Consider the following 15,424-nt stretch of genomic DNA (forward strand, 5'->3'; position numbering starts at 1 on the left):
TACGGACTCTGAGAAACAAACTGAGGGTTCTAGAGGGGAGGGGGTGGGGGGACGTGTTAGCCTGGTGATGGGTATTAAAGAGGGCACGTACTGAATGGAGCACGGGGATGTTATACGCAAACAATGAATCATGGAACACTACATCAAAAGCTAATGATGTAATGTATGGGGATTAACATAACATAATAAAATAAATAAATAAATATTTTAAAAAAAGAAATTGAAAGAATCAAGTGACTTTAGCAGTCATCTTTCTTAGTTTCTGTTTCCTCAGTTTTACCTGGGGATAAAATACCTGCCCTATGATAAGTGATTAAAGAAATTGTACAGGTTAAAGTGCTCTGAGAGCTACAAGGTGTGTGTGATGTAATTGATGCTTTATGACTGCCACGTCAATACTAGGTCATGTATTATCCCCAAGAACTCTCTCCCTGGACCCACACCTGTGTGTTTGCACGAGTTGCTGTCTGTGGGGCTAAGAGGTAGGAAGGGACGCAGGGCAGTGTCAAATTGCTGAATAATAGGTATTTCCCCAGGGAAGGAAATGCTGTAATGCTCAGTATGGGTAGATCGTATTTCCCCCCCCCACCCCCCCCACCTTTCCTCTGAAAGCTTCTGGGCAGAGAAATTACTCCTACCCCAAACAACTCCTCTTTCCCCTTTCCAGGTAGCCTCTGTTGTGAAGAGCTTACACTTGGAACAAAAGAAGGAAAACAACTCAGCTGCAATAAGAAGAAAGAGGTACAACTTAAAGTTTGTGGGTTATGGCGAATGTGAGAGGTGATTTGTGACAGGAAGGTTGTAGATGGCATGTAGCTTATGAGTGTGAGTGTCTTAGTGTGCGTGTGTGCATGTGTGTGTGCAGGGGAGGGGGTCATCCTGCAGAACAAGGTTCTGGGCTAGAGCTGGCTTTCCCCCACTGGCCTGGGGAATCAGTTCGGTGTGGCAGGCAAACTCTGCTCTCTGCTGTCTGTCAGTGGTCCACGGAGGAGAGAGTTCACTGTCTCCAGCCCCACCCTCTAGTGAGGCTCTTCCAGGCGCTTGATGAATAAGAGCAAGAGTTCTAAACAGAATTTAAGCCAGTGCCACTGCTTGCTGGGTTTTATTTGACTTTATTTTCAGAAAAGACCAGTTAGGGAGAGCCTGGAAAACTGACCCTGGATGTCAGGCACTTACTGTCTCAGCTTGGGCTCCAAATAATATTATGTTGTGCATATTATCATCTCTAATTTACAGAGAAGGCAACTAAGCTTCAGACAATTTAAATGACTGCCCAAGTCTGTAGCAAGTAAGTAGAGACTCTGATATTCAAGCCCAGGCTAGTTTGATTCCAAACACCATGCTCTTTCTATGACACCAACTGGGGGATCATAAACTACCACCTGAAGGTTTTGCATGGCAACACATTTCCAAGAGATGACTCATCTTGATTCCAACATTGTATTCAACTGTTTCAGATTAATAGGCTATAGGGATACCGCCAGGGTTATCTTATCCACCTGTAGTCTACCGCCAGTAGAATACAAGCAGATGTGTATCTTGTTTTCTATAGAATTTTATTCCAGGAAGGGAAAATCCAATAATGTGTTCAGTGCCAAGAGGATGGAGACACACACTGGTGCTCAGCCATCCCCTCTCAGCTCAGCAGTCAGAAAGGGCTCCTCACCTGGGTCTGGCTCTGCTGGAGCATTTGAGGGAACTCAGCCAGCAGGGACTTGATGAGTGGCTAGTAGTCCTCGGAGCACTTTTATGCACATCTATAAAGTAGAACCATATCTTCTTGAAAGTACTGTTACTTTAGTAGTTCAGAAAAGGAGAAGCATCAACATGAATTGAGTGTTTAGAGAAATTTCATGGCAAAGTGAGTTTAAACTTGGTTTTGCAGTAAGAGAGGGGTTTACATAGGAAGACAGAGGACATAGACATATCAGGGGGAGGCTGCGCCGAAAATGCAGAAATGGCAGTGAGCCAAGCTTTTTGGTGACTAATGAAAAAATATTGGAATGGTAGAATCAAGAATGATAAAGCAGCCTTCACGAGAAAGAAGAATTTGAGATTTTTCCTGAAAAACTGACTATTTTCAGGTTTCGAACAGAAGCCAGAATCAAGCATTGTTTAGGGAAGGTCAGCAGATGTTCTCATCAGTACTGGCGAGGTGATGCACCACTCTCTTGATCTTTAGGGGATGCCTATGGAGATCTCAGGGTGGTAGAGTTCCCCACTTTTGTGTCACTCCAACGGACAGGCAGCTTGTACAGCTTCCAGAGTTCCCTACTGATTGGCACTTGTTCTGTGTGGAGGTGTGGGGAGACTAAATATTCTGATTAAAGAATTAAAGAGACAGATACTCCAGCATTCTGAGTCCTGGGCAGAGAGCTCAGAAATATTTCACACTTATGACCACTCTGGGCAGTTTCTTATCTGTGATGGTTCCCTGTTGGTAACAGGCTAGAGTCTCCACGATGGGCCTCCAGTGTGCTTTGCCAAAAGTGTCCCTGACTTTCCCATAACCATCTCCCTTGTCTCTATCTTTTCACTACAGTTTCTAAAACAGATCCCATTCTCTCTAACCTCTGAGCCTTGCGTATGCTGATCCCTTGGCTCACAGTGTCTTTCCTTCTTCTCTGCCCACTCCAATCTATCCATGCCTTTGGTTTCTTTCTTGTCCCTCCCAGTTGTGGTCTTTGCATTAGTCAGTGCTGTCTTGTCTTCGGCATGGCAGTCACTGCACTTCTACCTTCTCTTGGCCATGAGGTTATAGATGCACCGCTCACATTCATGTTCAAGTGCAGGTTTGACCACACTACCTGAGTTTGCATTCTGGTTTCACCTCTTCCTAGTTACAGAACCTCGCTCGAGCAAGTTGCTTTTTGTGTCCAGGGTTTCTAGTCTGCGAAACGGGGGTGACGGTTGCTACCTCACAGTGTGGTGATGAGGAGGAAATGTAATCATGCCTGTGAGTCATTTAGCCTAATGAACAGGCCCTAGGAAGCATGCCGTAGATGTTGCTGTTATTGCTTTTCTGACAATGCTTGCTTATAGTACACATACACCTATGTACTGAATTGACTTGTGTTAAAGAAGTGCTCAGAGTTGTGTTTTCAGGGGTTGGAAGCAAGGACAGGGCGTCATGAAAGTCTAAGTAAGGGTGATATCTAGGGAGCAGAGAGGAGGACGTATTGTCATCACACTGCTGGTGCTGATATGTGCACAGCCTCCATGGCTCCCAAGTAGACACAGAAGACAGAAAGCAAGTGAACTTGCAAGGGACAAGATATATGTATTTTTTCTTTGCTAAAATCCAGCTGAAATGTGGCCTGTCTTTTAAGTATAAAGTGAGATCGCAAACCTCAGGAGTGTTAGAAGTACCTAAGAGTTTGGTTCCAAGAGAAGCCACAGTTACTTTTGTATCATATTTTGAAGATAATCTCAAGATACTATTTCCACTTATTACTCTTTCGAGATTGTAGTAGCTGTTAGACTTGTTGCTAGATTTGTTGGCTATTACATCACTAAAGCAACACATGCATTACTATGTTGTAATTAAAAATATTCTGGTAACTAATTCGTTGGAATTAGTTTCCTCAGTATCCTTTTTAAATCTTTAAAAAATTTTTTATTTAAATTCAATTAATTAACATATAATGTATTATTAGTTTCAGAGTCTTTTGTATCCTTAAGTATTTTGTCTCATGCATTTAAAAATGTAATTTTTTTAGATTTTATTTATTTATTTGACAGAGAGAGAGAGAGACAGACACAGACACACAAGCAGGGGGTGCAGCAGAGGGAGAGGGAAAAGCAGGCTCCTCACTGAGCAGGGAGCCTGAAGCGGGGCTGGATCCCAGGACCCTGAGATCGTGACCTGTGCCGAAGGCAGACACTTAACGACTGAGCCACCCAGGCGCCCCTAAAAATGTAATTCTAAGAGAGGTCCATAGGAGGCACCAGACTGCCAAAGGGTCTCCACCACACAAAAATGCTTGGGGACTGCTCTCCTAGAGACAAGGAAAGAAGAAAACTATTCTGAAAATATTTTCAAAATTATTTCCTTCAAACACCAACCAGCAGATTGTGCTAGTAAATGTCAACGGGACCCTGGGATGGTTTATTTTTTGCTCTTTATCATCTACATCTCAAGTCAGTCTGTGTTCCTTTGCCAGGCACCTGAGTGTGATCACTGCTGAAAGTACATTCAGCCGCTGGAGGGGTTAGAGTGGGTCAGGATGGTCACTTCTTCTCTAGGTTCTTAGGGATGTTCTCGGAAGAAGACCATGATTACTAATTAACTAGCAGATCTGATCTGGAGAATGAAATTTGGGCAGTCATTTGCATTTGAAACCCATTAACGATAGCATGGTAATGGCTTGCCAGGGCTGTGGCTGCACTCAGTGGACTGTGCTCCTTGCTTTGCTTCCTAGTCCATCCTTCAGTGAGAGCGGGGACAGCGGCAGGAGGTGGTGAGGTATGTTTGTGAACCGGGTCTTCATTTATGGCTGTAGATGGGTGTGTGCAAGTGTGTGTGGACTGGCGCCGATCTCCATTAGTAGAATGTCCTTGCAATTGGTTAAACACAAAACTAAACAACAGCACACATAATTACACAAATATGCACATAAAACAAGATTCAATTCATTTATTTTTTGGTGTGTGTGTGCTCACGCCTCTATACCACGGCTGGGTCTATAAGCCCTGCTGTAGCTAAACCTTTGTGTGTGTGTGATGGGGAGGATAATGAAAGAGTTAATATTCAGGGTAACAATTCTTTCTGATTCAGAGGTGAGGTGGGAGAAGGGAGGCAGGGGGTTAGCATAGAACCTGTGGGCACATTCCTTCTGAAATTATGTGGGGTTGTGATTGTGGGGTAGTAATTAGAGAATCCATTGTGGTCAGGAAATTGAGAAATCTATTACTAGCCCTATGAGTTGGGTGATCAAATAAAGAATTATTCTAGGGAAGAGTCTCAGGTGTGTGCACGCACTGGGTGCCGGGGGCTGTGGGGCGTGGGAGAGAGTTGAGGCGGAGTCTGAGGAGGAGGGTGTGCAGGGAAAGGTGCAGGACCTGGACTGGCCCTCATGTGTGAAATAGAACTGAAGTGCCCAGGGGAAGGGGGAAGGCGGTGGCTTGTTGGTGGCCCCTCTCTGGTAAAACTTAAAGTTGGGTCCTCGCTAGTTGCTAAAGTCTATCTAGATACAAGTGGGCATTTTCTGGCACTGAGGTGGGAAGGAAGAGTTTCTGTTGGGGAAAGAGAAGGAGACCAAGATCAATGCCATGGTCTCACTCAAATAGGCTACCAAGGGTCTGAACGGTAGCTTTCATGTGGTAAAGGGACCTCCTACTCTCCAAACTGGCTATTGCTCGGATGTCATGTTGCAGAACAGTGAGTACCCATGTGCTGGGCAGGGAGGGAGTGAGAGGGAAGGGGGTCTTTGGGGTTTTTGTTTGTTTGTTTGTTTTGTTTTTGTTTTTTAGTTTTGTTAAAAAAATTCAGACAATTCAGGAAACAGGGGTTTAGGAGTGGTAGTGATGCAAAGGGGGAAGCCATGGGGTGGGAGTGGGGGTGGGTCTTTGGTTTGTTGTGCTGGGTAGGGCCAAAGTGTATCAGAGACCAAATGAAGTGGAAGGACACTCTATCCTGTACTCCAGTTTTATGATAGCTCATCACTGTTTCACTCACATTTACACATGATGTCAGGGATTTTTTTCTTGTTAACCATTACCTTGCAAATGAGTTTTGATGAGCTAATAAAGTTACTTTACAAACTGCTCCATAAGCATGGAATACTCATGAGTAGATGGACTTAGAAGAAGAAATTTTCCATTTAAAGTTACTTCAGGAGTTAGCTGCAGAAGGTGATGAGGAAGCCTTTGCTCACCCTGGTGTTGGGGTCACAGTCGTCCATAGCTGTCTTCTAGAGATTGATCCCTTTGTGGTTCAGGGGTGGAAACTGAGGCCTGGAGGGGTTAGACAGTAGGTGGGAGACAGTGAACCAACCCAGTAAGTTTTGCGCAGGATTTCTGAGGAGTAACATGACTTGCTGGACTCCTTCTTGTGAGTTATTCCCAGTATCTGTAAAACTAACCCTCTCTTTTCCACTAGATCTCTTGCCTCATGTTATCAAAGGATTTTTAGAAGAAAGGCTTAGATCATCAAATGCAAGTCAGACAGTGATCATATGATCCTATGCAAATACAGACATTATATTTAGAAAATATGATTGATTATCCAGTTTTTCTAAATTAATTCAGACAGCTATTTCAATAGTTTGGGCTGCTATCTGATTTATCTATCTACTTTGCCTAAACAGTTCTAATAGTACCAGGAAAATGCCCTTTGGCAACGATTCATATAACCATTTTATTTATTTTTTTTAAAGATTTTTTTATTTATTTGACAGAGAGAGACACAGTGAGAGAGGGAACACAAGCAGGGGGATTAGTAGAGGGAGAAGCAGGCTCCCCGCGGTGCAGGGAGCCAGATGCGGGGCTCGATCCTAGGACTCTGGGATCATGACCTGAGCCGAAGGCAGACACTTAACGACTGAGCCACCCAGGCGCCCCACCATTTTAATTCAAGAGGAAAAAATTACTGTTGGAGTCAGCACAGTTTATGTACAGAAATAATTTGAGCCTTCCAAGCGAGCTTTGCCCTGACCAGTCTAATTGAAGGTGCATCCCTCACCCCCACATTCCTCATCCCCCACCCCGTTTATTTATTTTTTCCATAGTACTTACCACAATCTACCCATCATAAATGTACTTATTTTGTTTATTGTGTCTTTTTTCTAACTATAAGAACATAAGTCCCGTGAGGGCAAGAATTTTTATGTTTTGTTTGTTGTAGGACCAGCTTCTGGAAGAGTGCTTGACACATTGTGGGAGCTTAATATATAACTGATGAGTAATAAACTGGTTGCAGTTTATACAATTTATTTATTACTCTGCCCAAAGACAGAACATTGATATCTGGATGATGAATAAACATGGGAAGTATGCATCAGCAGCTCATTCTCTTTGGTCTCACAGAGAATTTAACACAGTGCCAAGGGCCATAAACTAAAAGCTAATTGACTTCTGTGGATGCCTACAAAAGCACTTTTGAGTCCCCCAGGTGCTGTGGGGACTGAACTGTTGCTGAATATTTGTTTCCTTTTCTTTCCAAAAGACTTCCAATCCCATGGTTGTCTCTGGAAGAACGCAGACATCTCCCATACGTCCTACCTTGTCTTAATTTAGCAGCCTTAATTATTCATAAATAGAGAAGTTTCCTGCATTTGCATCACATTGTGGCTTTGGACTCACACTGCCTGGCTGGAAGCTTGGCTCTGAGCTCTGGACCGTGGGCACCCCAGCTTCTATCATGCCCAGTTAACTATTTGTAGAATGGGGATAACAACAGTCCCTCCTCATAGGGTGGTTGTGAGGACTAATGGAAATAATGCATCTAAATGCTTAGCCATGGACCACGCACATTCTGAGTACTTGGTTAATGACCCAGATACTATCCGATAAAACCACAATCTCACAAAAAGCCTAAGCTGGTGTACAATATGGGACATTATAACATAGAATACAGAGTAATGGTTGAAAGTTTTGGCTGTGGAGTCCAAGGGCCAGGTGTTGAAATTGTGGCTTTGCTTCTTATCAGCGGTGTGACACCAGGCAAGTTTTTTGACCTTGCTGAAATTTTAATTTCCTCATCTGAAAGTGGGCTTGTAGCAGTAAATAACGTGGGGTTGTCGTGAGGATCACGACAGTGTTTTTATTTGAGGGGTGCCTGGGTGGCTCAGTTGGTTGAGCATCCGACTCTTGATTTCAGCTCAGGTTATGATCTCGGGGGTGTGAGATTGAGCCCTGTGTTGGGCTCTGCCCTCAGTGGGGAGGCTGCTTCTCTCCCTCTGCCCCTCCCCCCACTTGCTCGCACAAGGGAGCTCTCACTCTCTCAAGTAATAAATAAAAAAAATAATAAAGTATTCTTATTTGATTTTTACAATAAGAAGGTGATGATAGGTAATACAATAGGTATTGTTAGTTTCATTTTTATAGATAAGAAAACCAAGACTTATGCGTATTAGGAAAATTCTTTTGGCCACCACAGCAAGAAATGGTAGGGCAGGGAGTCAAGTGCAAGTCTTTTTGTGCCCTATTTAGCAAGCTCTCTGTTCTGAGAAGGAGAGCTTGGGGATAAGATGCAGCAGGAAATTACTAATGAAATGTTTAGCACTAATGAAATCGACCAGGGAGTCAAATACTATTGATCAATAATTATTGATTATACAGATTCTACTAGTAGATACTTAGGAAGGAAATAAAAAGGAAGAAGCAGGCATAATTTTTATACCTCGGGAGCTCACAATTTGAGAGAGAACAGGGGTATTGCAAACCTATGGAAGTAGATATGCCTTTTGAGAAAAAGCCTTAGGAAAAAATTTATCCACTTGACCACAGATGAGTTGGGAGTACAAAGGGTGTGTTGACATACTGGAGGTGCTGGGAGGAGTGCTTTGATGGGCTTGATAATTTCACAAGAGACCGCCCATCCACTACTACTCCTTCCAAATATGTTATTTGGTTTTAGTTATTACTGTCTCCTACTTAGTGTTTGTCCTATTTTTCACTGTCCTCAATTTACACTTGCCACTTCCACTCCCACCCTACAGGATAGTGTCATGTAATAGTATTAAATCCACTGATGAACTCAAAATTTTCAAAACGATTTTCAAATAGGAGTGGAGGGAACTGAATATCAAAGTCATCTGGGGAACTTTTAAAACCTACCCAGAAAGGTTCAAGATGGGAGACTGATCACAGGACTTCACCTGTTTTCTTTTCTAAACTTCCATTGACAGTCTTATAAAGATGTACCAAATGAAATGAGTCTGTAACAAAATGGAAAAAGAAAAACAGACATGACCATTGTGCTGGGTATAGCAGAGCAGAGACTACTATCTCACAGTGGTCTGTAGTGGAGTTGGGGGCAGTTCTGCTCAGAGAGACCACTGGACCTTGAGCTAGAAGTAGGGGAAGGCAGAACAGCACAGGGATGTGAACCAGTGTTTAGCTATGGTTGGGCTTAATAAAGGGGCTGTGAAGAGCACTGTTTTCCAGAAAGTGGATTCTGAAAAAAACCAAACCAAACCCTAGAGATATTGATTACCTCTCCTTCATACTTCAAAAATGGTTGATTAAAGAAATCTTGACTTGGATCCTTTTGTAAAATTAATAACTGTGTTCTAATTTATATTATTTTTTATATCAAATTTTTTTCTTTTTCTTTTTCTCACTTGGACTCCTGTGATTACTGGTGAGATTGCTGGGATGAAGGCATACTGTTTCCTCTTTCATCCCTCTCATACTCCTCGGGAAAGAGGACCAGGTTCCCTGAAGTGCATCTGTGACACAGAGCATATCATGGTGGTGTTTCCACTCAGTCTTTCTTCCAAATCAGCAAATACTCATTTAGAGCACTTGCCAGGGGGCATCCACTGAAGCATTGTAGAGTTCTTCCCAATATTTTCCCCATCATAGAGCACAAAGAAAATGATAGTGGCATCATTAGGCTAAATGAAGGGGGGGGGAAATTGGAGGGGGAGATGAACCATGAGAGACTATGGACTCTGAGAAACAAACTGGGGATTCTAGAGGGGGTGCGTGGGGGGATGGGTTAGCCTGGTGATGGGTATTAAAGAGGGCACATATTGAATGAAGCACTGGGTGTTATATGCAAACAATGAATCATGGAACGCTACATCAAAAACTAATGATGTAATGTATGGTGATTAACATAACATAATAAAATAAAATTAAAAAAAATATCAGATATCCAAGCCTTAACCCCAGAGATTCGAATTCACTTAGGTTGAGACAGCAGATGACTGCTGAACATCTGATTTAAACTTCTTGGCAAAATATTTTAATCCCCAGCTAGGATTGATAACAGTTCTAACTTAGGTAAATGTGTTATTTCTGTATTTTTTTTTTAATTGACAATTCTCCCTGGGACTCCAAAGGCAGCCAGTTGATCAGGATGATCCATCAGGTACCTTTAGTTGTAGAATTCACTAGATCTCATTGAAACTCTGGTTTCTAAATATTTTTCCCAGTGAAAAAAACAAAGACTCCTTAGAGATGTTTGATTTGAGACTGGAGGCAGGAAATGTGCAAAATGAGCCTAGGTTATCATGTTATAGCAGAGAGCAAGGAAACTATCAAAGACTACCAGGAACCAACTTGAAGAGACTCCTGCAAGTACAGATAAGGCAAAATGAGCATTAATAATAATAATGATATCAATAGATTAGAACAGATAAGATGTGTTTAAATCCATAACTTCACAAAGATATTGTACAGATATTCTCCCTGGACCTCTTTGGAGGATACTAGGGCAACAACTCCTTATTTTGAAACACAGAAAATAGAGTCAAACATTTATCCCAGCTCTCCTATATGAACTGTACCTTTATGATCCAAATAATAGATGAGGGGAAATTTCTCTCTATAGTAATATTTCATCCAGCATATTAAGAATGGTAGAATTACAGTATCACTGTCACAACTAATGGAATAATGGACCTAAGAAATGCTCACCAATGGCTATTAATATGAAAAAAGGAGAATCTGCTATATTTTATGTGTCTTCTGCTGGGAGACTGTATACCAACTATACACCATTCTTGCTAAAATATCAAACCTGTATCTGTCAAAACTCTAGATCTGATAATTAAATTTACAGGAAACATAAGGGTAGAGAAACATGTAAGTATATCCGTGGATGAAATTGACAAAATCCAGATTATGGGGAAATCTACAGAACAAAACTTATTGATTAAAAAAAAGCTTAACAGGGGTGCCTGAGCCAGGGGTAAGTGGCTCAGTCAGTTAAACATCCAACTCTTGATTTTGGCTCAGGTCATCATCTCAGGGTTTTGAGACTGAGCCCCCTGTTGGGCTCCATGCTGGGCATGGTGCCTGCTTAAGATTCTCTCTCTATCCTCTCTCTGCCACTCCTCCCACTCTGGGCTCTCTCTCTCTCTAAACAACAACAAAAAAAGCTTAACAGACACAAACCAATTACAATATATAAATCTTGCTTACATTCTGATAAAAGTAGAACAAATTGTAAAATATTTATCAGACAATAAGAGAAATTTCAACATTGACTAGATATTGGATGATTAAGGAATTATTTAAAAATAGTTTTGCTATTCTAACAATATTTTGTTTGGCTTTCATGAAGTTTACTTTTTTAATACTGAAATATTAAAAAAAGTTTTAAAGTATAACATGTGGTATATATATATATATATGTATATATATATATATATTTACAATGGAATATTACTCAGCCATCGGGGAAAGGATGAATACCTACCATTTACGTTGACGTGGATGGAACTGGAAGGTATTATGCTGAGTAAAATACGTCAATCAGAGAAAGACAATTATCCTGTGGTTTCACTCATATGTGGAATATAGGAAACAGCACAGAGAATCAAAGGGGAAAGGAGGGAAAACTGAATGGGGAGTCATCAGAGAGGAGAAAAACCATGAAATTAACTCTAGGAAACAAACTGAGGGTTGCTGGAGGGGAGATGGGTGGGAGGATGGGGTAACTGGGTGATGGGCATTAATGAGGGCACATGATGTGATGAGCACTAGGTGTTATATGCAACTGGTAAATTATGCATCTGAAACTAATGATGTACTATATGTTGAATAATTGAATTTATTTATTTATTTATTTAAATTTTATTATGTTATGTTAGTCACCATACAACACATCATTAGTTTTTGATGTGGTGATCCACGATCCATTGTTTTCGTATAACACCCAGTGCTCCATGCAGTACGTGCCCTCAATACCCATCACCAGGCTAACCAATCCCCTCTACCCCCTCCCCTCTAAAACCCTGTTTGTTTCTCAGAGTCCATAGTCTCTCATGGTTCATCTCTCCCTCTAATGCCCCCCCCCATTTTTCCCTTCCTTCTCCAAATGTCCTCCATGCTATTCCTTATGTTCACAAATAAGTGAAACCGTATGATAATTGACTTTCTCTGCTTGACTTATTTGACTTAGCATAATCTCCTCCAGTCCCATCCATGTTGATGTAAAATTTGGGTATTCATCCTTTCTGATGGCTAAGTAATATTCCATTGTATATATGGACCACATCTTCTTTATCCATTCATCTGTTGAAGGGCATCTCTGCTCTTTCCACAGTTTGGCTATCGCGGACATTGCTGTGACGAACACTGGGGTGCATGTGGCCCTTCTTTTCACTACATCTGTGTCTTTGGGGTAAATACCCAGGAGTGCAATTGCTGGGTCATAGGGTAGCTCTATTTTTAAATTTTTGAGGCACCTCCACACTGTTTTCCAAAGTGGCTGTACCAACTTGCATTCCCACCAACAGTGTAAGAGGGTTCCCCTTTCTCCAAAACCTCTCCAACATTTGTTGTTTCTTTCCCTGTCCATTTTTGCCATTCTAACTGGTGTAAGGTAGTATCTCAATGTGGTTTTGATTTGAATTTCCCTGATGGCTAATGATGATGAACACTTTTTCATGTGTCTGTTAGCCATTTGTATGTCTTCTTCAGAGAAGTGTCTTTTCATATCTTCTGCCCACTTTTTGACCTGATTATTTGTTTTTTGGGTGTTGAGTTTGAGAAGTTCTTTATAGATCTTGGATACCAGCCCTTTATCTGTGGTGTCATTTGCAAGTATCTTCTCCCATTCTGTGGGTTGCCTCTTTGTTTTGTTGGCTGTTTCCTTTGCTGTGCAGAAGCTTTTTATCTTGATGAAGTCCCGAAACTTCATTTTTGCTTTTGTTTCACTAGCTTTTGGAGCTGTATCTTGAAAGAAGTTGCTGTGGGCGATGTCAAGAGGTTACTGCCTATGTTCTCCTCTAAGATTTTGATGGATTCCTGTCTCACATTGAGGTCTTTCATCCACTTTGAGTTTATCTTTCTGTATGGTGTTAGAGAACGGTCGAGTTTCATTCTTCTGCATGTGGCTGTCCAATTTTCCCAGCACCATTTATTGAAGAGACTGTCTTTTTTCCATTGCATGTTTTTTTCCTGCTTTGTCAAAGGTTATTTGACCATAGAGTTGAGGGTCCATATCTGGGTTCTCTATTCTGTTCCATTGGTCTACGTGTCTATTTTTGTGCCAGTACCATGCTGTCTTGGTGATCACAGCTTTGTAATATAGCATGAAATCGGGCAACGTGATGCCCCCAGCTTTGTTTTTCTTTTTCAATGTTTCCTTGGCGATTTGGGGTCTTTTCTGATTCCATACAAATTTTAGGATTGTTTGTTCCAGCACTTTGAAAAATGTCATTGGAATTTTGATTGGGATGGCGTTGAAGGTATAGATTGCTCTGGGTAGCATAGACATTTTAACAATGTTTATTCTTCCGATCCATGAGCATGGAATCTTTTTCCATCTTTTTGTGTCTTCTTCAATTTCTTTCATGAGTGTTCTGTAGTTCCTAGAGGTATTCCGAGGTATCTTATGGTTTTTGATGCTAATTTCTCTTTCTACAGTTGCATTGTTAGTGTATAAGAAAGCAACTGATATCTGTGCATTGATTTTGTATCCTGCCACATTACTGAATTGCTGTATGAGTTCTAGTAATTTGGGGGTGGAGTCTTTTGGGTTTTCCACATAAAGTATCACGTCATCTGCGAAAAGAGAGAGTTTGACTTCTTCTTTGCCAGTTTGAATACCTTTTATTTCTTTTTGTTGTTTGATTGCTGTTGCTAGGACTTCTAGTACTATGTTGATCAATAGTGGTGAGAGTGGGCATCCTTGACATGTTCCTGATCTTAAGGAAAATGCTCTCATCTTTTCCCCATTGAGGATGATATTTGCTGTGGGTTTTTCGTAGATGGATTTTATGAACTTGAGGAATGTTCCCTCTATCCCTATACTCTGAAGAGTTTTAATCAGGAAAGGATGTTGTATTTTGTCAAATGCTTTTTCTGCATCAATTGAGAGGACCATATGGTTCTTCTCCCTCCTCTTATTAATGTGTTCTCTCACACTGATTGATTTGCAACTGTTGAACCACCCTTGCATCCTGGGGATAAATCCCACTTGGTCGTGGTGGATGATCCTTTTCATGTATTGTTGGATCCTATTAGCTAGGGTTTTGTTGAGGATTTTGGAATCCATATTCATCAGGGATATCGGTCTGAAATTCTCCTTTTTGATGGGGTCTTTGCCTGGTTTGGGGATTAAGGTAATGCTGGACTCATAGAATGAGTTTGGAAGTTTTCCTTCTGTTTCTATTTTTTGAAACAGCTTCAGTACAATAGGTGTTATTTCTTCTTTGAATGTTTGGTAGAACTCCCCAGGGAATCCATCAGGTCCTGGACTCTTGTTTTTTGGGAGGTTTTTGATCACTGCTTCAATCTCGTTACTGGTTATTGGCCTATTCAGGTTGTCAGTTTCTTCCTGTTTCAGTCTTGGCAGCTTGTAGGTTTCCAGGAAGGCCTCCATTTCATCCAAATTGCTCAGTTTATTGGCATATAGTTGTTGATGATAATTTCTAATAATTGTGTCTATTTCCTTGGTGTTAGTCATGATCTCTCCCCTTTCATTCATAATTTTATTAATTTGGGTCCTTTCTCTTTTCTTTTGGATAAGTCTGGCCAGTGGTTTATCGATCTTATTAATTCTTTCAAAGAACCAACTTCTAGTTTCGTTGATCTGATCTGTGTTTCTGGTTTCTAATTCATTGATTTCTGCTCTAATTTTAATTATTTCTCTTCTAATGTGTGGTTTAGGCATTGTTTGTTGCTTTTTCTCTAGTTCTTTAAGGTGTAGAGTTAGTTGGTGAATTTGGGATTTTTCTATTTTTTTGAGTGAGGCTTGGATGGCTATGTATTTCCCCCTTAGGACCGCCTTTGCAGTATTCCATAGGTTTTGGACTGATGTGTTTTCGTTCTCATTGGTTTCCATGAAATGTTTAAGTTCTTCTTTGATTTCCTGGTTGACCCAAACATTCTTGAGCAGAGCGGTCTTTAGCTTCCAAGTGTTTGAATTTCTGCCAAATTTTTTTCTTGTGATTGAGTTCCAGTTTTAAAGCATTGTGGTCTGAGACTATGCAGGGAATAATCTCAGTCTTTTGGTATCAGTTGAGACCTGATTTGTGACCCAGTATGTGGTCTATTCTGGAGAAAGTTCCATGTGCACTCGAGAAGAATGGGTATTCTGTTGTTTTAGGGTGGAATGTTCTGTAAATATCTATGAGGTCCATCTGGTCCAGTGTATAATTCAAAGCTCTTGTTTCCTTGTTGATTTATCTGTCCATTGCTGAGAGTGGAGTATTGAGGTCTCCTACAATTAATGTATTGTTATCAATATGACTCTTTATTTTGGTTAACAGTTGGCTTATGTAGATGGCTGCTCCCATGTTGG

General features: G+C 41.1%; 1 protein-coding gene across 1 annotated transcript in view; it reads left to right on the forward strand.

The window, feature by feature from the left end:
- The first annotated feature begins 611 nt into the window (after positions 1–611).
- The window catches only part of MGAM (maltase-glucoamylase), an 85,856-nt gene continuing 71,043 nt past the window's right edge, over positions 612–15,424 (forward strand). Inside the window, exon 1 of the mRNA XM_028106470.2 lies at positions 612–741. The gene's annotated coding sequence lies outside the window, so the exon portion shown is untranslated. The remainder of the gene's footprint in view (positions 742–15,424) is intronic.

The sequence above is a fragment of the Eumetopias jubatus genome, unplaced genomic scaffold, assembly GCF_037043125.1.
Source record: "Eumetopias jubatus isolate StellerSeaLion01/CBP00866 unplaced genomic scaffold, mEumJub1_p1.0 scaffold_14, whole genome shotgun sequence".
NCBI lineage: Eukaryota > Metazoa > Chordata > Mammalia > Carnivora > Otariidae > Eumetopias > Eumetopias jubatus.